The sequence below is a fragment of the Trachurus japonicus genome, chromosome 8 (assembly GCF_045865225.1).
Source record: "Trachurus japonicus isolate A0001 chromosome 8, Traja_1.0".
NCBI lineage: Eukaryota > Metazoa > Chordata > Actinopteri > Carangiformes > Carangidae > Trachurus > Trachurus japonicus.
Window position 1 is genome coordinate 30671208 of NC_140914.1, and position 23637 is coordinate 30694844.

The 23637-nt window shown below is 47.5% G+C and overlaps 2 non-coding genes and 1 pseudogene across 2 annotated transcripts; all 3 read right to left on the reverse strand.

Moving 5' to 3' along the window:
* Nucleotides 1-4217: 4217 nt before the first annotated feature.
* On the reverse strand, nucleotides 4218-4337 carry LOC146983716 (5S ribosomal RNA; annotated as a pseudogene).
* A 300-nt stretch (nucleotides 4338-4637) lies between these two features.
* LOC146983717 (5S ribosomal RNA) lies at nucleotides 4638-4756 on the reverse strand. Its single transcript, XR_015036396.1, has one exon. It is a non-coding gene; the product is annotated as a 5S ribosomal RNA (ribosomal RNA).
* A 310-nt stretch (nucleotides 4757-5066) lies between these two features.
* LOC146983718 (5S ribosomal RNA) lies at nucleotides 5067-5185 on the reverse strand. Its single transcript, XR_015036459.1, has one exon. It is a non-coding gene; the product is annotated as a 5S ribosomal RNA (ribosomal RNA).
* Between the last annotated feature and the right edge of the window lie 18452 nt (nucleotides 5186-23637).

Below are 23637 nucleotides of genomic sequence, written 5' to 3' on the forward strand. Positions count from 1 at the left end.
ACTGGGCCGAAGCCCAAGGCTGACAGGGTGGAGAACAAAAAGGAGTGGTCCACCCTGTCAAAAGCCTTCTCCAGGTCCAGGTTCAGGAGGAGCCCTTTACCGGACTCCTCCATCCCCCGGACCACCCCCTGCACAGTCAAAATGGAATCTGCAATGTCCCGGCCGGGGACGCCGTAAGCCTGGAGGCTGGTTACGACGTCCCCGGCCACCTCCTTCACCCTGTTGGTGATGACTTTTGCTAATATTTTATAGTCAACATTGAGTAGGCTTATGGGCCTGTAGTTTGAAATGCTGTTCCTCTCTCCCTTTTTGAAGAGCAGGGAGATTACTCCCGCCCCAAACCCCTCTGGCGCTTTATCTGAATCTAGCATCTCATTAAATAGCTGAGTTAGCAGAGGCACCAGGAACTCTGCACAGCAGATATAAAGCTCGGAGGTGAGGCCGTCCTCCCCGGGGCTCTTGGCCCTGGATAAGCCGGCTACGGCCCTGGCGACCTCATCCTCCGTAATTTTGCCCTCTAAGGACACACAATCATCTTTACTTAACCTACCTGCAATTCTGTGAAGAAGCTGCTCCCCCCTCCCCCCATCTACCCCCTCCCTACTGAACAGCTTCCTATAAAACTCTACAGCTATCTTCTCTACTTCCTCCGGCTCAGATGTAACTTTCCCTGTTTCGTCAGTCAACTGCTCTATCAACTGTTTCTGTTGTTTCTGCTTTTCTAAACCAAGAAAATAGGCCGAGTACTTCTCTCCATGGAGGAGGTCATCGGCCTTAGCGCGCAGAGCTGCGGCAGCGCATTTGGCGCTGTGCAGCTCAGCCAACCTCGCCTTTGCGGCCTCCAGGCTGGCCAACTGCGGCCCCGTTGCCGTGTCTATGTCAGCTATGACGGTTTTAATGATGTTGTTTAAAGCAGATATCAGTGGAATGTTTTTGTTAATATAAGTCCTAAATAGTCCTATTTTCCGTCAGCAATCACTTACATGAAGTATTTCAGCCTAAACACGAGTCTCTCCGTCACTCTGCTCTGCTGTAACCCGAGGAGAAAATTTTCCTTGTGGGATACAAGTGTTATCCAATGAGGGGAGAGAACGGCATGAAGGGCTGTGTGTGCAGCCAAGGGATGCGCGTGAATGTGGTGACGTAGCACGAGGACCAATTGATGCCTGACAAGGGCGGGGGCTGCTAACTCATGGTGCGTTCAAGGAAACTCGTACTTTGTGTTTTTCCTTCCTGTGAAGTCATACCAGTTCGATCTGGTACGAGTTCACGGGTCGGAAGTTACGAGTGGCCGTTATAGGGAACTTTCACAGACAACAGGACGGTAAAAACACGAGCTACGGGTTACCTGGAACGCTACCAAGTCGTAGTTGTGACTTGAAGCTGTAACTTACGGTTTCAAAAGCCTGCCTTGAACACAGCATTAGCCGAAACGGCCGTGCCACTGATATCTGCTTTAATTTGACCTCCTCCATCCTTTCCTGCCATCTTTTATGTTTAGAAAAATTGACAGCTAGTTTTTTAATTCTGGTTTTAAAATCCCCCCACCTCCCCAACAAGCCCTCTTCATCATCACACTCATGCACACAATACAACAACAGTCTGTCTAGCTTACCTCTGAAGCGGCGGTCCTCCAGCAGGCCAGAGTTGAGGACCCACAGGCCGCCCCCCCGGACGTCCCCCCGCTCCGAGAAGCTGCATCGCAGGAACAGGTGATCGCTCCATGGGCAAGGCTCATAAGCGACCCCCCGAATCCCCCTCAGCAACCCCCCGGAGGCCAGGAGCAAGTCGATCCGGGAGCGGCGACTGCGGCCCTGCACCACCTGGACCCGGCTGTAGGCCCGCCTGCCTGGGTTGAGAACCCTGTACACATCAATCAAATCATTTTTCACACACAAATCAGCAAATACAAACCTACTTACATCAGACTTCAGCTTCTCCCTCCCACCCACATCATCCAGGGTCTGAACCAGGTTCAGGTCCCCCACGATGATGGTGGCGGGAGTGATCCACCTCTCCAACTCCAGAAACAGTTTTTTTCTTTTTACTTCGTCATTATGAGCGTACACATTAATCAACCTGCCTGCCCACTTTGGACACACAATATCCAACACTATTACTCTACCTTCGCCGTCTGAATGCACCTCTACCCACGTAACCCCCGCTGCCTCCCCGAACAGCACAGCAACCCCTCCGGAGGTAACACCTCCGTTGTTGTTGGCCATGCTGCCCTTCCACTCCCCCCGCACCCTTTGCTCCACCCGCTGATCCCACCAGGTTTCCTGCAAACACAAAATGTCGCTGCTTTTAACACTGGCCAAAATGGCCCTGGTTTTGACCCACGTGCGGAGCCCTCGAGCATTAAGAGAGAGGAGGGAAGCCATGAGGAGCACCTAGTGGGAGAAATGCATATTATGGCTTGGTTTTTCTTTTCTTATTTTTGCGGCCCGTCCTGACCTGCTTGACCAGGTCCAGGTCCATGTCGGTGTCGGAGCTGGTCCCGAGCTGTGTCTGAGGGACGACAGGGACCCCTCCCTGCCGTCCCTCGAGCAGTGGCCCCTCACCGGCTGAGCCCCCCTGAATGACCAGCACCTGGGCTGAGGGCAGCTCCTCGTCTTCTTCAAGACCGGAGCCGTCCCCCTCCCGGCTGTCACCTACGACCTCCTCCAGGCCGTCCAGGCTGGAGCCGATGAGCTCCGCCTGGCTCGGGCCTGTCGGCGCCGCTGCCTGCTCCGGGGGCCCAGCCCGGGCTAGGTCAGCCCTCACGGCCACACCCGCCCCCTCGCTCGGGTCCTGCTGCTCGCTGCCCACCAGCTCTTGGGATCCAGCCCGGGCTAGGTCAGCCGTCACGGCCACACCCGCCCCTTCCTGCTCCATGTCCTCCTCGCTCCCGCTCTCCTCCTCCTCCGAGAGGAGCTCTGCGGAGGAGCCTGCGTCCTCCTCCTCCTCCTTCTCCTCCTCCTCCTCCTCCTCCTCCTCCTCGCTCTCTTTACAAGAGCATCTAGAATTGACATTGTTACACAACAAACATTTCTCCTCTTGTGACTCCCTCCTGGCCGCACACTCCCGCACATAATGCCCCTGGACCCCGCACTTATGGCAGAAAAATTCTGGGCAATCACGCAGGATGTGGCCCGGCTGCAGGCACATCCTGCACACTTTAACCTGCCGATCATGGATTACTCTGAAGTATTCGGGCCCAAGGGCCGTCTCAAATCTGGCCGAGTACGGCAGGCTCTGTACTTTATCGTTGAACTTGACTTTTAGGAACCTGGTGCCATCAGCGACATTGGTCCCCGGCCACATTCTCCTCCTGATCGGGGAGGCAGCTCCCACCCCCCAGCTCTCTAACTTCACCACAATCTCCTCATCGGTTACATAGGCAGGCAGATTGAGAAAAGAAACCACCAGCTCATCATTACACAGACCTTTGGCTAATACAGCAGTGTCACCAATCTTAAAACCATCGAGAATGCGCTCCTTACCCTTGATGTGTGTCATTGTGACTTCATATGCGCGAGGACCGGTGGCACGACAAGCCACCAAGCCCCCACACAAGCCTCTCACCGCCCGCATGAGCTCCATCGCGGAGACGGGTAGATTCCCCTGCAGCTCCAGGAGCACGGTGAGGTCCTTCTCGTAGGCATGCTGGGGTCTCGCTGCCACGGACGGGCCAGCCGCGGCTCCAGCCGCTGCTCCAGCCCCCGCTCCAGCCGCTGCTCCAGCCCCAGCAGCCTTGGCTCTCCTCGCTGCCAGAAGAGCAGCCGCCGTTTCTCTCTCCCTCCCGGCCGTCGCAGCCAACGAAGCCGCCGCCGGAGCCTCCGCCCGTCCCGCCGAATCCACTGCTCGTCCCGCCGAATCCACCGCCGTCCTCCCGGCCGCACCGCCGGGTCCCGTGCTGCTCTCTCGTCCCGCCGAATCAGCCGCCGCCGCCGCCGCCTGGGCTGGCATGCCCGCCTGTCCCGCTGAGTTGTTCACCGGTCCTGCTGAGTTGCTAGCAGGGCCAGCTGAGCTGTTCACAGGTCCCGCTGAGCTGTTCACAGGTCCTCTGTGCGTCCTTTGCAGGACCCACAGAGGAGAGAGCGGATGCAACCGAGGCCGAATTCCTGCTAGCTTTAGACATGGTCAAATTGAATAAAATAGGGTCAAAACCGGTAAATCCGTCCGTATATTCGAAAAGGAAAACTTAAACAACCTCCCCCGACCAGTGCTAGCACTGCCGGGGGGTACCCGGTATTCCCAGGCGGTCTCCCATCCAAGTACTGACCGGGCCCGACCATGCTTAGCTTCAGAGATCAGACGAGATCGGGCGTGTTCAGGGTGGTATAGCCGTAAGCAAGAGCTGAGGTGACAAATAGCCTCTATAAACTTGATGATCATCAGCACCAAGCCCAATTCCGGGTGTAGAAAGGGATCTTTCTGTCTTTGGTTTGTTCTTTCTTTCCTTTTTGCTTAGCTTGTGTCTACTGTCATTATTACAGGGTTATAACATAAAAGTATTGTTTTTGCTTTCTGAGTGGTGCTGGCCACAGTGCAGACAGGTTGACAGCAAGACTAGGCTATTTAAAAGAATAGAAAAGAAGTAGGCTATTTCATGAATGAGACAAAGAGCAGTCGGTGCTGTGAAAAAGTGAAAAAGCTTACAGCACCCGGTATTCCCAGGCGGTCTCCCATCCAAGTACTGACCGGGCCCGACCCTGCTTAGCTTCCGAGATCAGACGAGATCGGGCGCGTTCAGGGTGGTATGGCCGTAAGCGAGAGCTGAGGTGACAAATAGCCTCTATAAACGTGATGATCATCAGCACCAAGCCCAATTCCGGGTGTAGAAAGGGATCTTTCCGTCTTTGGTTCGTTCTTTCTTTCCTGCCTTTTTGCTTAGCTTGTGTTTTATGTTATAACCCTGTAATAATGACAGTAAAGTATTGATTTTGCTTTCTGAGTGGTGCAGGCCACAGTGCAGACAGGTTGACAGCAAGACTAGGCTATTTAAAAGAATAGAAAAGACGTAGGCTATTTAATGAATGAGTCAAAGAGCGGTCGGTGCTGTGTACAAAGAAAAGTGAAAAAGCTTACAGCACCCGGTATTCCAAGGCGGTCTCCCATCCAAGTACTGACCGGGCCCGACCCTGCTTAGCTTCCGAGATCAGACGAGATCGGGCGTGTTCAGGGTGGTATGGCCGTAAGCGAGAGCTGAGGTGACAAATAGCCTCTATAAACTTGATGATCATCAGCACCAAGCCCAATTCCGGGTGTAGAAAGGGATCTTTCTGTCCTTGGTTCGTTCTTTCTTTCCTTTTTGCTTAGCTTGTGTCTACTGTCATTATTACAGGGTTATAACATAAAAGTATTGATTTTGCGTTCTGAGTGGTGCTGGCCACAGTGCAGACAGGTTGACAGCAAGACTAGGCTATTTAAAAGAATAGAAAAGACGCAGGCTATTTCATGAATGAGACAAAGAGCGGTCGGTGCTGTGTACAAAGAAAAGTGAAAAAGCTTACAGCACCCGGTATTCCCAGGCGGTCTCCCATCCAAGTACATTCCCAATCAAAGGGGAGGGAACAGAGACAAAGGCCAGCTGGATGAGGGGGAAAGGGAAAAAAGAGAGGAGAGAAGAAAAAGGACTGAGGGAGGCTGGTTGTTGGGACCACGGAAGTTTGAGTTAATTTTTGAAGTTGATCAAAAGAGACTTTTTAAGACGTCACAAAGGCCACTCTCTGTTGCACTGCTTGGTTTTTGTCTGGTTCCTGCACACTCCCCATACGGCTTGCTAGGAAAACCCTGGTGTTAACACTATGGAAACAAAATTAGCAGACCTTGAAGACTGCAGCAGGAGAAACAACATTTGTGTTCATGGACTCCCAGAAGGAAAAGAGGGTCCTCACACAATTTTTTTTACAAACCAACTGCCACTGTCGTTCTCCACACTCAGAGACGCACTGGTAGAGATCACGCCAGCACATCGCGTTGGACGTCACTGGTACCAAGAAATATCACACATCACACCCATTCTTAAATCTTTGCACTGTTTACCCATTAGAACAAGAACCGATTTCAAAATACTGCTCCTGGTTTATAAAGCACTACATGGCCTTGCACCTCAGTACATTACAGATATGCTCATCACTTAGGCTACACCCCAGCATGAACACTTCGGTCAACAGGCAGTGGCAACATATGGCGCATTTCCACTAGCGCGCTTCGTCTCGGCTCGGCTCGGCTCAGCGCGCTATTTGCGTGTTTCCACTAGCACGCAGTACCTGCAACCAGGTACACTTTTGGTATCACCTCAGCCCTGGTTCCAAGCGAGCCGAAGCGTTACTAAAACGTGACGTCAGCCAACTGCCTTCCACTGATTGGCCGATGAGTGTCGTCACTGGAAGCGACGACCGACAACAGAAATGTTCCTGCTGAAGCCTGTTATTACCAGAGAATTTCTAATATTGAGACTGGCTCTGTTATTACGTGACTTTATTAAGTTTTAATATTTTTTCATGCGAGAAAGTTACTGTTTAGATCCCCATGTGCGGTTAGTTTATCCAAACGACGGCTGTTTAGAAGTTTGCCCCGATGTTTTTGGGAGAAGTGAAGCTCCAGGTCCGAGCAGCGACCGCAACATCATAGAGGCAGCAACCCGGCTCCTGACGTGCTCCGCCGGCCAGCCTACGAGCCTCGCCCCGGTGGAGACACAAGAGCAGCACTGCCTTGGGGTCTGAACGCACAGAAAACACCACATTTACATCAATAAATAAATGTTTTACAATGAACCAGGCCGATCTGAGAGCTGGCAAGACTCTCCGGTAAGGCATAATGAACGGTTAAATGCCGTTAACGGGACGAGAGCAGTCAAAACGGCGGTTTAAAGCTAGCTACAGCGAGGGTAGGTTCACTTCCTGTTTACAAAGTAAAAGCACCAATTCTATCGTAATGGCTTTCCTTGTGATAAAAGGTAACAGGTGTTTTATTTTGTGAAAATAACCGGAAGTGCATTGCTCACTACGGCTAGCTTTAGTAACGCCGACTTCGTCGAAACAAAATTGTAAACAGCTGGTATTTAGTCAGATTTTCAACACGTTGGGGATCTAAACGACTACTTTCTCGCCTGAAAATGTTTCAAATGTTGCTAAAGTTATATATTTACAGAGTTTAGAGCGTTGCTCGGCGCCGTGTAAATGACGTCACGGCGGCACTAGTGATACTCAGTTGTAATGGAAACACAACCAAACCGAGCTGAGCCGTGCCGAGCCGTGCTAGTGGAAATGCGCCATTACTCATCCCTCGCACCTAGTGATGTATACCGTGGACCGGTACTTTTTGGTACCGGTCCATAATTGCGTCGGTACCAGAGTACCGTTAAGATTCTGGACTAACGGTACTCTTATCGGTACTTTTTGAACGTCTCCCTAAGCGTCACGTAATAATGACACTGCCGCCACAGCAGCTTGTCACCCCCCAATTCCCACCGGTCCGTCAGCGCAACAGAACCGCTACACGGCGGTCACCGCAGCTGATCCCTGCCGCTCTAATCAGCACTTGGACCGGGCGAGCCGCGGCGAGTCTCAGCAGCGTCTCTCCGCGCTGCCGCGCTGCAGCGCTGACACACGGCCTGACGGTGCGTGTGGAGCGAGACGAGTCCGGCCCGGTCCGTTCGCCTGTGTCGGGTCGTCATGTGTTTGAAGCCTCGCACCGAGACCCAGCAAAGTACTTTAAGTCATGTCGGAGGCGGAGGGAGTGTCCAGTAGAGCAGCAGGTCAGTGAGGAGACAGAGGAGGCTCCAGCAGCTTCATGTTGCTGCTGAGGAGCAGAGTGCAGTCAGAGCGACCCTGTCACTCCGGTAAGAAAGGAGGAGAAAACTCCGACTGTGGAAACACTGAGCTGCTTGTGTCGTTTATTCTGCGGTAACACGTCTCATAAATTGACTGGTCTACGGCGTGAAGAACATGGACCGGCTGCTGTGGATGCAGCGTGTGTGTGTGTGTGTGTGTCAGCGCTGTACACAGACATACACGCACACACGGGGCGCAGCGTCGTAGCAATGAAGTGAAAACAACCTGCAGATCACCTGAGCTGAGGCGAGCTGTGAGTCAGAGCAATACAACTTTAAGAGTAAAAAAGCTAAATATTCATCAAGATCCATAGAAGGAGATCCTATTTTATCATGATGATAGATTAACTGCAGCTTCTGCAGGTTAACTGTTGACTTTAAAGGAGGGTTTAAAGGAGGTGTTCCTCTCTGCTGTCAATTTTTTATGCTGGTTGCTGCCCCCCTAATAAAAAACAAACAAAAAAAAAGGTTGAATCTTTTAACATCATTATTTTTTACACTAAATTACATGTTGTAGTATCGATAAGAGTATCGATATCAGTAACGATAAGGAGTATCGGTATGGGTATCGGTATCGATAAAATCCTAACGATATACATCCCTACTCGCACCAGATCCAAAGAAAGAGGCAACTTTTAGTGTATATACCCCACAAAAATGGAACACCTTGCCTGATACAGTTACACATGCTACATCAGTAGCCATTTTTTAAAAACAGATTAAAACTAAATCTTTTTTCAACAGCATATAGCATACGTGAGTTTAAGTGTGTATATGGTGAAGATGGCATATATGATTGTTTACTTGCACTTGCACTCCAATTGATTTCTAATTGATTTTCTATGACTGTTTTTACCTGTTGTGAAGCACATTGAGTCTGCCTTGTGCATGAAATCCATCCATCCATCCATCCATCCATCCATCCATTTTCATCCGAATCCGGGTCGCGGGGGCAGCAGTCGGAGCAGGGATCCCCAGACTTCCCTTTCCCGAGAAACTTCCTCCAGCTCTTCCGGGGGGACCCCAAGGCGTTCTCAGGCCAGCCGAGTAACGTAGTCACTCCAGCGTGTCCTGGGTCTTCCTCGGGGCCTCCTCCCGGTGGGACATGCCCGGAACACCTCCCGAGGGAGGCGTCCAGGGGGCATCCGATACAGATGCCCGAGCCACCTCAGCTGGCTCCTCTCGATGTGGAGGAGCAGCGGCTCTACTCCGAGCTCCTCCCGGGTGACAGAGCTCCTCACCCTATCTCTAAGGGAGCGCCCCACCACCCTGCGGAGGAAGCTCATTTCGGCCACTTGTATCCGTGATCCTGTTCTTTCGGTAATGACCCACAGTTCATGACCATAGGTGAGGGTGGGAACGTAGATTGACCGGTAAATTGAGAGCTTCGCCTTTTGGCTCAGCTCCTTCTTCACCACGACGAACCGATACAACGACCGTATTACTGCGGCCACTGCACCGATCCGCCTGTCAGTCTCGCGCTCCATCCTTCCCCCACTCGTGAACAAGACCCCAAGATACTTAAACTCCTCCACCTGAGGCAGGAACTCTCCCCCGACCTGGAGGGTGCAAACCACCTTTTTCTGGTCGAGAACCATGGCCTCGGACTTAGAGGTGCTGATTCTCATCCCAGCTGCTTCACACTCGGCTGTAAACCACCCCAGTGCATGCTGAAGGTCCTGGCTCGAGGGAGCCAACAAGACAACATCATCCGCAAAAAGCAGAGAAGAAATCAAGTGGCTCCCGAACCATAACCCCCCCCCCGACCCTTGGCTGCGCCTAGAAATTCTGTCCATAAAAATAATGAACAGAACCGGTGACAAAGGGCAGCCCTGCCAGAGTCCAACACGCACTGGAAACAGGTCTGACTTATTGCCGGCCATGCGAACCAAGCTCCTGCTCCGGTCATACAGGGACCGTAGAGCCCTCAGCAGAGGGCCTCCGACCCCATACTCCAAGAGCACCTCCCACAGGATGCCACGTGGGACACGGTCGAAAGCCTTCTCCAAGTCCACAAAACACATGTGGACTGGTTGGGCAAACTCCCATGCACCCTCGAGCACCCTGCGGAGGGTGTAGAGCTGGTCCAGCGTTCCACGGCAGGACAAAAACCGCATTGTTCCTCCTGAATCCAAGGTTCGACTATCGGCCGAATTCTCCTCTCCAGTACCCTGGAATAGACTTTCCCCGGGAGGCTGAGGAGTATGATCCCCCAATAGTTGGAACACACCCTCCAGTCCTCCTTTTTGAAGATGCTGCAGAGGCGTGTCAGCCACGACAGCCCCACAACATCCAGAGACTTGAGGTACTCAGGGCGGATCTCATCCACCCCTGGTGCCTTGCCACTAAGGAGCTTCTGGACTACCTCAGTGACTTCAGCTTGGGTAATGAATGAATCGACCTCTCGAGTCCTCAGCCTCTGCTTCCTCGACAGAAGGCGTGTCAGTGGGATTGAGGAGATCCTCGAAGTATTCCTTCCACCGCCCGACAATATCCCCAGTCAAGGTCAACAGCTCCCCTCCTCCACTGTAAACAGTGTTGGCGGAACACTGCTTCCCCCTCCTGAGGTGTCGGATGGTTTGCCAGAATTTCTTCGAGGCTGACCGGCAGTCCTCCTCCATAGCCTCCCCGAACTTTTCCCAGACCCGAGTTTTTGCTTCTGTGGCCGCTGCCTCGGGAGTCCCCCGAGCTTGTGCATGAAATGTGCTTTATAAATAAGTTGAATTGAATTGAATTAATTAAAGTGTAATTATGCTAGAAACAGTCCTGGCGCCAGCTCAGTACAGAAGGGGGGGCAGCTGAAAACCAAGGGAGGACGATGACGTGATGCATAGTATGAGAAAGCTTATGCAGCCCAACTGTTTTATCTAAGCCACATAGATACGTAATAAGAAACATTACAATAACACACTGTCACAAGTAAATATACCTGCTTAACTAACACAATGTTCATTCTAACCCGACCATTACAAACAGATGAAAACCTGAATAACTGCACTAGCCAATCAGAAGCAAGAAACAAGCCAGGTAACCCAGAGCGACATAAAAACAGACTCCACAGATCAGACGGCGCTGATCTAACATGTGATGTCCAACAGCGAATGATATAACCACATTGCTAACAAACACAAACAGTAGCAACACTACAGATGATAAAAATAACCAGCTCTTACCTTCAGTAGAGTTGCAGTCTCCTCTTTCCTGATGAGTGTAACCTTCTTAACAGCATCTCCTTCCATTCATCTTTGAATTTCCGACTGAGGTCATTCTCAAATGCCAGCTGGATGAGATGTGCTTTCCGTCTACGCAACATGCTGCGTCCGTGCTCGGTAAATAAGTTCTTCAACGTGGAGAATGAGTTTTTACACATAGCAGTTGATTCCCCGAATGTTAGTGCGTGTTTGAACGCAGTCATTACCGCTGGCGTGGCACGAATACCATGTACTCCTAGACCTGGGACGATGATAAATTTTGCTGGACGATATATTGTCCCACAAATTATTGACGATAAACGATATTGACACATTTTTTTGAGAACAAATTAACCACTAATATAATAATAATATTTCATAATAATGCAAGTAGACCCTTTTAAATGCGAGTATTTTTTTTTTAACCATTGTAATTGGAATGACAAGAACTTCAACTTATATAGCTACTATCCTAAATAAATAAAATAAACAAAAAATAATAAACAGTGCAGTGCAGCTCTTCTGTCCAATAACGTTACACACCTGAAGCTCCACTTTTCATTCAAACAAACTAATGTGACTTCCACAGATGTAAGATTTCATCAATGAGACTAGCATTTATCTCCTAAAAAGTATTAAAACAGCCGGCGGTAAACCTCTAAAAACCTGCTGATAAGTTTTCTTAGTCGTTTTCTCCCCCAATGACGGAGGTTGACCGGCCCGTGAGCTGCTGCAGACGGCTGCAGACTGTGGGAAGCCCCGCTCCTCCTGGTCGCTGCTACCACATTAGCTCCAAAAACGTCGGAGGAAATCTCCTAACAGGCGATATGTGGATGAACTGACCACAGACTGGGGATCTAAACTGTGACTTTCTCGCATGAAAAAATATTAAAACTTTAAAAAGTGACGTGTTAACAGCGCGGCAGCAAGAGTTACGGTAAAATAGCTTTTAGCTGCTTAGCTTTACAGCTAGCGCTGCCGGTTGCTGCCAAATGCATTCTGGGAAACAAAGATCCTGGATGACTGAAAAGAGGGTTCACTCCTTTCATTCTGCAAAACAAACGCCCCAGGTGCTGAGACCGATGCAGAGTGAAGCCTCTTGTCATCCAGCCTGGTTGGAGGAAAACAAATACGTGCGCATGCACATGGCGATTTATCGAGGCCGGAAAAACTATCGAATTCATTTTCATTTATCGTGCGATTAATTGATTTATTGATTATCGTCCCAGGCCTATGTACTCCTTTGTAACAAGTTGACTCAGTCACTTTCTCTTCGTCCTGGCCTGTGCAACTGTGACCTGTGCCGCAACCATTTCTGTGTTTGTTAAATCCAGTAGTGGTTTCACTTTGTCGGCCTCCAGGAAATTCTCACTGATGGGACCCAAAGCGTTCAAAGCTGTTTGGAACATGCTGAACATGAGAAAGGCCACACAGAAGAGAATGCAAACACAGATTGCCAAAGGTGGCAAAAACATAAGAAGTCTGCCCTGTAGAGCTGCCTCAGTTACCATGCAGATCAGTCCCTCCAGGAATTCGCAATGTCGCGACCGCAACTATTAACGCAAATTCAACCAATCCCTGTGAATTTTGTGCGATCTTGCAATTTTGTACAATCACCGCAACTTTTCCGCAAATTGGAACAATTGTCTGTGCTTTCCGCGAGTTCCACCGCAGAAAGTGCGAGTCGGGACAGAGCGGTGGTCCAAAGAAAGTGAGTCCACGGAGGAACGCCGTGGCTGGGCCGACGGCAAGAAACTTGATACAATGCGCACAAAGTGATAAGTAAAGGAACGCGAGATGAGTCAAATGCGTTGAGTGTGTGAACTGTGCTGGTTGAACACCCGGGCCTGTGTCCCCCGCAACACTCGCCAAGGGAGAATCCAGTATACGCCACTGCAGGGCCGGAGTGGAGCAGCCGGCGGCACCAGGATCCCCTTCTCCCATCCTAAGGCCCTGGCCCAGGACTTGAGTAGCCACTCTCCCTTTTTTGTCAAAGACTGGACTGTTTTAATGGCATTTTAAAACTGTTGTTTTACCACCATTTTTAAAGAGACATTTTAATTATAAGTAAAACAACTTTCAACTCTCTGTAATTGTTGTGACATTTCAACATTTTCAATTTCCCTATGATTTTTAATTATTCAGAACAAAACTGCAACTCCAGGAAAGTGGATGTTGTCCAACTGGAGAATGCCAATGTGCTGTATTGGAGGGATGGCCATTCCACTACCAAGGTCAAAAAAGCACAGGCACCGAAGCTTGGAGAGATGGCGGAGATTCACGTGTGGCGTAGCTCCAAGAGTCTGTTTTTCAAGCTTTCCCATATGGAGACCGACTTCACAGAATTGGACTTCCTCTTGAAGAAATTCGAGATGAAGGTGCCCACTCTTTTGCAACCACGGGATATAGGGGTTGAGGAGGCCAGGAAGAGAGACATTATCCACAATCTTTGTCCTCTCATGCCACCTAACAGGAGGGTGTTCTGGTCGTCTTTGCTTGTGAGCAATGTTGTGGAGGATGAGGAGTAATGAACACTATCTCACACGCCTAAAAAACGGTGCACACTACATCCTCCAGCATTCTCCTCACTGGTCTAACCATCGCCAAGAAGTCCATACTTTTAAATTATTATTTTAATAATTCACCAAAAAATGAAGTTCAGTCATTAGTGACTTACCTTCATGCTGATGAATACTCCGCAGTAGTTCTTTATTCCTCAAAGTGCATCTAGAGACCCGGGAGGCCGGTCCGTAGTCCGTAGTCAGTATTAGAAAAATAGCACCCGACACAAAAACTTCCATAAAACTACACAAAAACCATTTCATATTCCTCCACACTGCCTGTCCACTGCAATCCAAGTGTCCTGATATAGTCCAAAGTTTACTTGAACCGACGTCAGTTAGGACATTTTTACAGCCTAAACAGTCCTGCATTGAATTTGCATGGTGCGCGCTCTCGCGTTCAGGCAACACATGCGGACGTGACCAGACTTGCCTCAATTACGTCATTTCGGGTAAACTCTGGACTATATCCCTTCAGGACACTTGAATTGCCGTGGACAAGTGGTGCCGAGTAATATTTCAAGGTTTTTGTGTAGTTTTATGGACCTGTTTGTGTGTTGGGCATGATGCACACGGTTACATGCTGCTATTCCGACAATTAAAAGTCAATGTCGAAATAGCGGCATGTCTAAATAGCAGCATGTAACCGCAATTAATTAATTAATTAATATTATTTTTCACACATTCCGCTTTTCTGACATTGATTATGTTATAGTCAGACGTGTCCTTTTGATTTTTTTTAATTTATTTTTTTTGCATCTGAGACACTGTTTCTCATAGCCTACACAAATACGTAGGCCTATTAGAGAGAAGAAAAAAACAAACTCTAGTGTGACGTCCGACAAGGATCAAACCCGCCAAATTTAAAAACACACCGGCAGCAGCACACACTGATCTGCAGCCTACTGAGACTGTTATTATTCTGTCACCTGAGTTAACAAGGTGCACGTGTGTTTGGAGCTGACGAGAGGAGAGAATAAAGAGGAGACAACGCGGCCCTGAGGAGGAACTGTGAAGGACTCAGCTGTAATGGAAAATGACCTAAACCGAGTCCAGTAGAGCTGTAACTGCGTAGTGGAAAGGCGTTCAAAGTAATGGTAACTATCCTGGAAATCCTGCTTTACATTGTTTTAACATCTAGGTAAAAGAAAAAAAAAGATTTTCTGGGATAAAGGGGCAGATTACACTTTGTCACTTTGTAGCCGCTCCACAGAGCGCACATGGCAAATTACCGTATTGACCCGAATATAAGACGATATTTTTTCCATCAAAAAAAGTCTGAAAAAGACGGGTCGTCTTATATTCGGGGTCTAGATATTTATATATGCAAATCAGCGGGTGACATCAAACAACGTCTGTCCAAGCAAGTCAGGGCTTTTCTTCCTCTCACACTCACACACACCAGTGACCTGGAGAGATGCAGCTGCATCTGAGAGCAGTGGCGCTGCCAGGATTCAATTTCAATGCACGCACAGAAACGGCAAATAGGCGGGGGGGGGGGGGGGGTGTCGCACCACGCTCTACAAACACTGGTGTGCTTATGCCACGTAGCAATCTGACTTGTCGCTCATTAATATACTGCACAACTGAAAATATTGTTGCGACCCCGCAGTAATGTTGTTGTTATGATGTTTGTGATTTCTGACTGACTGTGAATGTGTACGGGCAGGTAGCGTATGGTTCGATGAGAAACTGAGGGGCCGGGGTGAGTGTGAGGAAGACCTGTGTGTGTGAGTGAGGAGGAGCAGAGGAAGAAGTGAGAGCTGTCAGATAAGTTTGTGTTATGTTGTTGATCGGCTCGGACGCTACAATATCAATAACAACGTGTACTTAACATAGACGTTGGATTGTGCCAGATGCGCCAGAGCGCGCACCTCTGTGCCAGGCTCGCGCTCTGCAGCGGTTTGTGTTTATTCATCTTAACAGAGTGCGTGAGATATTAACACACACATTCACACCCCAGATAGCAAATTTCTTTTGGCCCATATCTGGCCCACACCTGACATGTTCATCCGGTCCACATACCGCATGGAATGATGGCACTTGGGAGGTCCGCTCCTGTTTGCCAAAAGTGGGCCACAACCAAGCCATCACAATGCCAGATGTCAACCAAAAACTGGCCAAATAAACCAGCACTCAACCGAATGTGGGCCACTGTACACTTTTATTCTGGCCCAAGTACGGCATGGGAAGATGGCACAAGGGTGGTCCACAGCTGTTTGCCAGAAGTGGGCCACAACCAAACCAACACAGTGCCAAATGTCAGCCGACACCAAATAAACCAGCACTCACCCAAAAGTGGGCCACCACTGTACATTTTTATTCTGGCCCACATCCCACATGGAATGATGGCACATGGGTGGTCCACAGCTGTTTGCCAGAAGTCGGCCACAACCAAACCAACACAGTGCCAAATGTCAGCCGACACCAAATAAACCAGCACTCACCCAAATGTGGGCCACCACTGTACATTTTTATTCTGGCCCACATCCCACTTGGAATGATGGCACATGGGTGGTCCACAGTTGTTTGCCAGATGTGGGCCACAACCAAACCAACACAGTGCCAAATGTCAGCCAAGAAGAGACCAAATAAACCAGCACTCACCCAAATGTGGGCCACCACTGTACATTTTTATTCTGGCCCACATCCCACTTGGAATGGTGGCACATGGGTGGTCCACAGCTGTTTGCCAGATGTGGGCCACAACCAAACCAACACAGTGCCAAATGTCAGCCAAGAAGAGACCAAATAAACCAGCACTCACCCAAATGTGGGCCACCACTGTACATTTTTATTCTGGCCCACAATCCACTTGGAATGATGGCACATGGGTGGTCCACAGCTGTTTGCCAGATGTGGGCCACAACCAAACCAACACAGTGCCAAATGTCAGCCAAGAAGAGACAAAAAAAACCAGCACTCACCCAAATGTGGGCCACCACTGTACATTTTTATTCTGGCCCATATACCACTTGGAATGGACATTAGAACTAGCTTTCAGACTTACCCAGAACTGGTTTAGAGTCTATGATCTTGTCTAGCCTGCACACTTTGGAGTCACAACCAAACCATGACAAAGTTATATGTCAAATATGAACACATCATATAAATAAACCTGAACTGGTCTGAATTTGTGGCTACTGTACATGTCATTATGGTACCTCCAGATACTGTGTTAAATGGTGACATGCAGTGGTCCAGTCTTGTTGGTCTCAGGGTCAAAGATGAAGATACCTACTGAAGAATTGAAGAAATAACCAGACATGAGAAACAACTTATGAACAGTAGTGAACAGTCTTTATTTTGAAACAACTTATGAACAGTAGTGAACAGTCTTTATTTTATTCAACACAACACAAACAAAACAAACATGAAGAACACGTGCGGAACATGCTCACTCATGGCCCCAGCATTGTCTCGTCTTCATCTGGCCCTTTAAGAAATGCACAAAAGAACATATTTTGTTGACTCAGTAAAGCAGTACTGTGGTTACTGTATATGGTTGCAGTGCAAAACACAAAACCTTATCAGGAGACCAAACAAAAAAGGCCCCATAAAGTGATATGAAGTTATACAATATTGTGTTGATGTCTTTCAATACTTAAATCCATAGTCTATTTTTAATTACAATTGATCTGAAGCTATAATTGATATAGTGTTTGATCACTGACCCAATATCTGCTTGCTCAACCTCATTCTGTTCAGACAACAATGAAAGATGGTACTGATAACAAGCAAAGTGAACTGGAGTAAAGCAGCTTCATCAAACACTCTGACAAACGTCACATTTAACCTGAAGTTACAGTAATAAAACATAATGTATATTTGAGTTTGTCTTCATGTTAAAGGAGAATAGTGCACAGCCATTTGATTTTTTGCTATTTTGCTAACCTTTCCTCAGCATTTGTTGGTTCAATGAAGCAAGCCAGAATGCAATTAATGGAGCGTATCATATACATGTTGCAATGTGTGTATTTGTGTGGTTCTAGCTGTCATAAAAAGAGGTGTTTTGGTGTGTCATGATGCTGCCAGCACGAGAGCTGGGACACGGGGTCGGAGGCTCTGATCTTACAAGGTTGGTTTTCAGCCAAGTGACGCTAGGTGGAAGGCAGAGACCCTCCATTCTCACTGGAACAAGCCAACAACATTACTCTGAAGCTGTTTCATTAAGTAAAAAGTAGATAAAAATCTTGAATATTTCCTCTTTAATAACTCCCCATGGGGACCCCCAAGATAGCTGTCAGTCTGGTGGTGTGTAATAGGTATCCACAAAACTGGACATTTACTGGACCAGAGGTCTGTGTGCTATGGCACGGTGCTCTGGCGGAACACTGGGGCCATACTCGGATCTAAAAGCCCTCACAAGAGGAGAGAGTTGGGATAAAAGTAGAGGTGAGGTCTCTCTGTCCTGGTTCTGGAGCTGGGGAGCAGAGCACCAGTTGACATGCACAACCTGTGTGGCTTATAGGCCTTTTAACACATCTGAAAAACTGCTACAGTAGCTAGTAGGTATTAAAGCTATTCTTACCTTTCTGGAACTTTTACACATTTTTTTTGTTTTAGCTAAAATGCTATTAATCTAATGACTCACTAAAATGTAAGAGAAATTCACCAGGGATAAAAACTCATCATTACTGCATTTTCATATAATTCTGAGAAAAGTCTGACCAATCATTACATTAAAATGAAAGGCAACTTCCTGGAGCATCCTGGAAACCTGCCTGATTTTGGAGATATGCAGTGTTTGTTTGCCATTACTTTCATTATTTGCGCTACGATCGCCCCCACGCCCTACCCCTGGTCAGACCTTACGGTCGCCACCCCACCGGCCGTCGAAGCTTCGATTAAAATCGATTTTATGTCTGCAAAGCTTCGATTATCAAAATATGATAATCAGGTCAGCCCTAGTTTTTATCGTTCAATCGTTTTTCCAACCCAGTTTAGCCCACTTCTGCAGTATGGAAGCTGAAACGCCGTCGTTCATGAAAACTAAAATTTCTTCTCAAACATGTTATTTTTATTATGCATGGTGAAAAACAATAATCTAGAAGTAGTGTTGGGCAAATTATTCTGGTTAAGTATTTTTAAAATGAGTGATTGTTCCTTTTGTGATTGCTACAGATCGGCTCACCTCGCTCTGCCAGTCTGCTGTCCTGTTATTTTTAAAAGTAGCCTAATAAATACTGTTCTGATCATTCTAAAAAAAAAAAAAGGGCAGAGTTGACAGCCCAGGACGGGTGCTGAAGTGTGAGGTGAAAGGAGTGGAAAGACTGGGCTGGAGCAAGTGCTCTGCTTGACTCGCAGGATTTTGGCCAAACAAGAGTAGACTCTGGGTGTCTTGGTCTCGCTGCTTTCCGTGGTCTGTGGCACAGGTAGGCGAGCCTGTCTACCTCGGCCAGCGGACACCGGTGTTCCCCAAGACCCGAAGATCAGGCAGTCTCCACTATTCTCACATTCACACACTAACTTGATTAGGTTACTGGAGTAATCAGTCAAAAAAATACTTTCCCAGAATAATTTGCCCAACACTGCTTCTAGATTCTTGTTTTTCACCACGCGTGTTGTTATACAGTAACCTCTGAATCAGAATCAGAAACGTCTTGTTCCAGTGTCACTCGCTTTCCCCTTCTGTTTACCATGCCAACGCATGCACGGGTGAGGGAGGGGGGCACGTGGATGTGAGGCAGGAGGAAGAGGTGGGTGGGCTTGTGTGAAATGCCAGAACGGTAAGAATAGTTTTAACTAACTCATTCATGTGAGTGGCTCCACATCAGCATTTACTTCATCCAGCAGCTCCAACATGGCCTGTTTTATACTGTCTAAATCTTTTTTTTTTCTTTTCTGACGTTCCCAAAATATAAACAGATTGGTTGTTTTACAGGTGGAGATGGTGTTTATTTTTTATATATTATGCCAAATTATATTCCATTGCAACATGGCTGAGGCTCTAAGTTGGAAGCAACTCCATCCTACATATTAAACCTACCACATATCAAGTCTGAGAGTCAGCTAGCCTCTTTCACACAATCGCTGTGTATTTACACCAGTTGACCACATGGTGGAGCTGAAGACCATGAATGCAGCAGTAAAGGGAAAAGTTTGAGGTTAAGACCACATCTTAAGACTCAAAACTTCATACACTCATGTTAACATTAGAAGTTTGTTTTTGTCTTTCATTCCAGCTCAATTTAGCATGAGGTGGCATGTAATATTAATATGTAAAAATGTATTTCAGCTGTTGCTTCATATTCATGAATTTATTTTGTAGATAGAATATTACACTAAAGTCAAATACAGTTCTCATTAAAGATGTGTTTCTAACTGAAATGTGATTTCCCTACTTTTCAGACCCATGAACTGGCTTTTAAGAAAGGCAATGGGTGACAATTCCAGTTACAGTTTACATTACTGTCCCATCACTGCCAAGAGAAATCTTTACATTTACAAGAAAAAGGCTATGCTTGCTGCATGGTGGCTGAACAAGCTTCTTATTCCTAATTGACCATAGCGGAAAAAATGGCAAAAATTACAACACTGCCTTTTTTAATTGTATTTGTTCATTTAGAATTGGGGAGATTTGTTCTGTAGTTTGCCCTGTTTTTTTTTTTTTTTTTTTTTTTTTTACATAATGCTGACAGCTTCATCTTGATTTCTGCTGTAGAACAGTATCACACATATTGCAAAATAGGTATTGTAGCTGACTTACGTGCGAGCTGTGTGGCACGCCTTTTCTCCTCTCTCTCTCTCCTCCCACCGTCCCTATCTCCAGCGAGATGAAGCCACCTTTTGATGTAGGCCTCCACCTCCTGGTCTTTCGCAGTGGCCGTCAACTGATTTTTTCTGACTGTTCCTAAAAATTGAGAAAACTGTAAAGCTTAGGATAGATTGCTTGTACAGTGGTGAGAAATGGCTAACTGCATGGCATGCTATATCCTGCCCATAGTTGGGCAGCAATGAATGTAGTATGAAAACAGTCTAGCCAATTACTAAAATTGTAGGAGGAAAACTCTCGCCTTCAGCTGATGAACTGATTGCGGACTGGTGCATCTTAGAGCAGGGGACAGATAAATAGCTGGAGAAGATGGTGAAGCACATAGTTTTAGAAATTTTTATTACGGTGCAGGTTGCTGACATTTCGGCACAGTATGTGCCACAGAGTATGTCTTCTTCAAAGCAAACAGAGCAATTTAAGAATGGCAGCTTTAAACTGGTGCCTCATAAAATGTGACTGGGTGTATATGTTGTTGTATTAGAGAAAACAAACACGGCTTTGAATGCGGAGTAAAATGTTGGATTCACAGTCAGAACTTCCACAATAAAACCAAAGATTACCTGTTCAACAGAAACTCCGCTGTATTAGCACCGCCGCTGCTGCCTGACTGGGGTCGCTCTGCACTGCGGCACCGTGGAGCTAGAGACCCCCACATACAGTCTCCCTGTAGCTCTGAGGCTGTGCCCGTTGCCGCCGCTGTGCACCAGCTGCCGGTAATGAGGCGGTGCCAGTTGCCGTCGTCGCCGTAATTACTGGTAGCCTGGTGGCGGCAACAGGACCGCGGCGACCGCTGGTACTGCTGGAGCTGGAGGGAGGCTGGTCTCTAGCTCCGCGGTGCTGCAGTGCAGAGTGACCCTGCTCAGGCTGCAGCTGCGGCTGGAAGCGGCTTTGTGTTGGGGAGAGGATCAGGGAGACTCGACGCGGCACCGGTAACGGTAATAACGGCGGCAACACATTCTGTGCTTCTGTACTGTGCTTCTCTGAATCCTAGTGGGGCTTTCAGCAGCAGACTGGCCAGGGGTGGAGGGCTGCAGGCGCTGAATGGGTTCATGTGTCTGTGGCTGAGCAGCTCAGAGCGGTTACAACTACTTGTAGTTTCTAAGCAGAGGGGGTGGGGACGAGGCGGGACGAGGAGGAGCAGGGGAGACGAGGGGATAGGATGGAGGGTACGAGCCAATGCGAGCTTACCGTGTCGGTTGGATAGCATTGGTCAATTTCTATGCAGGCCCACGGCTGATAGACTGAATGGATTTTTTTGGTTCTTTTTGCTATACATATTGTGTAGATTGGACTACAGGACCATAATCGTCGTATAAACGATGTTAATAATAATTACCAATCTTCCAAATCGTAAACCATAGCTTTAAGTGTTGTGTCGTGACATGAGCTGTTTTATATTATGCAGCTTACCTGCTCCTCCAGTCAGACATGCTTCACTGAGTTGGCACCCTTAATATGCCCTGAAGAAGACTTACTCGTGCAGAAATGTCAGCAACTGGCAATGTAATAAAAACTTCTAAAACTGACCGTGTGCTCCAGTATCTTCTCCCTGCCAGCCATTACTAAAACTCATGTAGTCATGCACTTAAACAAATTTAAACACACATGGAACATGATCAAACAGCCTTCACTATTTGCCTGTCACTGTGAGACTTGGTTTTGTAGCTGCAGCAAGAAAATCAACAAGTAATGGCATTCTATTAGAATACATTAGAATATTCTCTGCTACCACACTGATGCATAATCATTCACATCTGCATCTTGATAAATTGATTATATGATTAATTTCAGCACCCCTATCTACTCACAAGCATGAAAGAAAAGGAAGGAAGGATTCATCAAGAAACATCACTAAGAAATATAACCCACAATTAACACTCACCAGTAATTACATCTTTTAACTGGAGGCTGTGGAAGGCCGTCTTCCCGTTCACGCCACGCCAGTTCAGTTGTTTGGCCAGGGAGTTTGTGAATAGGTTTTTCATGATCCGCCACACGGTGTCCTTGATATCGACCCCACCGATGACACTCAAAGCAGTAATCTCGGCAAAAAAAGAACATACATGATCTATATGAGCAGTATTAAACCGGGCATACAATGTATGATTTTTGAAAATCTTGTGGTTTATACCAGCACTGCACACTGTACAAGTAAATCGTCTACGATTTACGGTCAACGCTAACGATTTATGTACTCACACTGTACAGTCTGATCATCGAATGCGACCACAGTGCTCACACTTTACGGGTGAAAAATGCCCAAAGACTGACTGCCCTGTCTATTGACAGCTGTCAATAAAGATTTATTTAAATAAATCAATACATTTCAGTAAAGTAATTTCAGTGTGCTGTGGTTTATCTTTATTTTTCACCTGAGATGTCCCTGTAAACAGCTGATCTTCATTTTGGCTGTGCAGGAGGAATTTTGTTTCCCACAGATGTACAAAACATGTATCCAAACACTCTTTACTTTTGAATAGTCCTCACTCCAATAAAAAAGAATCTAGCATAAACACTGACATACACAAAATAGTTCTAGAGTGAGAAATGCATTGTTACCATTTTCTGTTTAAAGTCCGCCTCCTCTCTGACCCGCTTCTCCAAAGCCAGTAAAGAGCTGGTGTCCTTAAGTGGGAAGACATCCTTTTCAAGGACCTCCTGCCCACCAACAGGCTGTCCTTGGATCTTATTCAGGGTCAGGGTAATAATTTTGAGCTGCTCCATGATAAGCTCCTGGTTCTTCAGGAGCCTATGCAGAAGAGCTAAAAATAACGACATACAGTAAAATAATTAAAACCAAAAAGGCATTGTAAGATGATTTTATGCAGAGACAGAGAAAACGATAGTGAGACAGAGAGGGTATGTGCATTAGTGTGCAAATATAATCACTTATGAGTGAAGGTTTGAAGCACCTGAAGCTGACGGCCGTTCATTGGCACCTGAAGCTGACGGCCGTTCATTGGCACCTGAAGCTGACGGCCGTTCATTGGCACCTGAAGCTGACGGCCGTTCATTGCCCCGACTGGTCACTGGCTGTTGTGGGCTGGCAGTGGGCAGTGGGCTTGCCACTGATGCAGGTTGTTGGGGGCTAGGGGCCCTTCTTGGTGTTATATTGAAGTCTGGCCGTTGAATTTTTGGGGCTGCTGGCAGTGATGATTTTTGTACAGTTGAGTCGCTGTCACTATCGCTTTGAAAGCGAATTTTTGGTCTTGTGTGTGCATATAGGGGATTGAGATGGGAAGAGGAAGAAATTGAAAGTATAAAGCATTTGTCATTGGTAAGTTGTTG